Source organism: Etheostoma cragini, chromosome 14 (assembly GCF_013103735.1).
Source record: "Etheostoma cragini isolate CJK2018 chromosome 14, CSU_Ecrag_1.0, whole genome shotgun sequence".
NCBI lineage: Eukaryota > Metazoa > Chordata > Actinopteri > Perciformes > Percidae > Etheostoma > Etheostoma cragini.
Genome location: NC_048420.1, coordinates 24,372,231 through 24,373,904, shown reverse-complemented (window position 1 = coordinate 24,373,904; position 1,674 = coordinate 24,372,231). Strand labels below are relative to the sequence as shown.

The following is a 1,674-nucleotide window of genomic DNA, read 5'->3' as shown; positions in this document are numbered from 1 at the left end:
AGGTGGAGGGACGTCCAGCTGGGAGGAGGCCTTGGGGAAGACCCAGGACTAGGTGGAGGGACGTCCAGCTGGAAGGAGACCTCGGGAAAGACCCAGGACTAGGTGAAGTGACGTCCAGCTGGGAGGAGGCCTTGGGGAAGACCCAGGACTAGGTGGAGGGACGTCCAGCTGGGAGGAAGCCTGGGAACACCTCGGGACCCCCCAGTCCGAGCTGGTTGATGTGGCTCCAGGAAGGGAAGTATGGGGTCCCCTGCTGGAGCTTCTGCCCCAGAGACCCGATACCGGATAAGTGGATGAAGATGGATGGATGGATGGATGGATGGACCATGTTGTTGTTGTACTGCACATTGCTGCAGCTCCTCTTTTCACTTTTTCAGATTAATGTTAAATCAATGTTGCCATGCTGCGGTACCTTAAGGCGCTGACACACCAAACCGGTTATTGGTCATCAGACAGTAGCTCTCAATCAGCATCAATCCACTTTACCAATTTGACCCTAAAAACAGCGTCATGTGACGTCATCACCACAGGTTGTTATTGGCTTTAAAGCCGTTGGATGGAAACACACTTTCACCAGATTTATTCACGAGTTTTTTTACCTAACTTCAGATAATTTGATTGACACGTGGACGAGTCTCATCTCGTCTGGCGAGATCTGTGACTTGAGTCTGTTCGGTGTTCCGTGCCGTCAGTCGGAGGAGCCGTCGGCGTCCATTTTGGCTGATTTGACTGGTTGAATCAGACTCAATGACCAATCTGACTGGTGGAGTGCTAGCCCTTGACTGGCGAATGGAAGAAACCAGAGCTGACGATGCCAGAATCTTCATATTACTTAGAGCGCATCAACAAGAGGAGGGGGTTCTGGGCCGAGCTGTGACCCCCAGACCCAGAATGTTGATATCCTACATGTCTTTAACCCGCTTGTAAATGCATTATCATGGATCTGGGATATCGTCTGAGTCTTGGTTTCATTTATACGAGTGCTAGCTTGTGGAGTTTGTCATTAGAGTACTTCCAACGTATTTAGTAGCTAGCCCTTTCCCTCGGTCGGATCGTTGGTATCTAGCTTGGTGTTGGGTCAGGGTCAGGGTTAGTCTCTAACCAGGGTCAGGGTTAGTCTCTAACCTCAACTCTGACCTAGGCTCGGTGTTGTGTCTCAGTAATGCCCGGTGTGTCAGTCTGTTTTGTTGAACGCTACAAAGCCGACACGTTGGGCTTTATTTTTGTAAGCGAATATGTTCGTGTTTTGTGTGACAACAACGTTACACCCAGCCATTTGTCTAGTATACTTGATATCATGCTGATAACCGGTAACCATAGCCCCCTCTCTGTGCTGCCTGCCGTGAGCGTTTCAGCGGCCTGGTAGCATCGGGGGGTGTTACTTGCCAGTGGTCTATCGGTCTGCCCTGCACTGGAGCCTGCAGGCCTCAGGTTTCAGTCTGTTGGACTTAACCTCACCAGTGATGCTGTTGTATCAAAAGCACAGCTTTCCAAATAGTCTGTCGCTAAAAAATGCTAAAGACTCAAAACCCAGGCGCTGTCGGAGGGCTAGCCCGTTTTAAGGCAGTTAGCTGCTAGTCATGAGTTGAGGACTATTTCTTTGTTAAAGGTAGCCTGTGTAAATGTGTCGTAACCCCAGCTGCTTCAGCCCTGTACAGGTCCTTACTGCAGCCC

General features: G+C 50.4%; 1 protein-coding gene across 2 annotated transcripts in view; it reads left to right on the top strand.

Annotated features, from left to right (window-relative positions):
• Positions 1–1,674, top strand: part of LOC117956488 (CD209 antigen-like protein E) — a 126,038-nt gene that overhangs the window by 15,799 nt on the left and 108,565 nt on the right. The gene's annotated exons all lie outside the window — the stretch shown is intronic.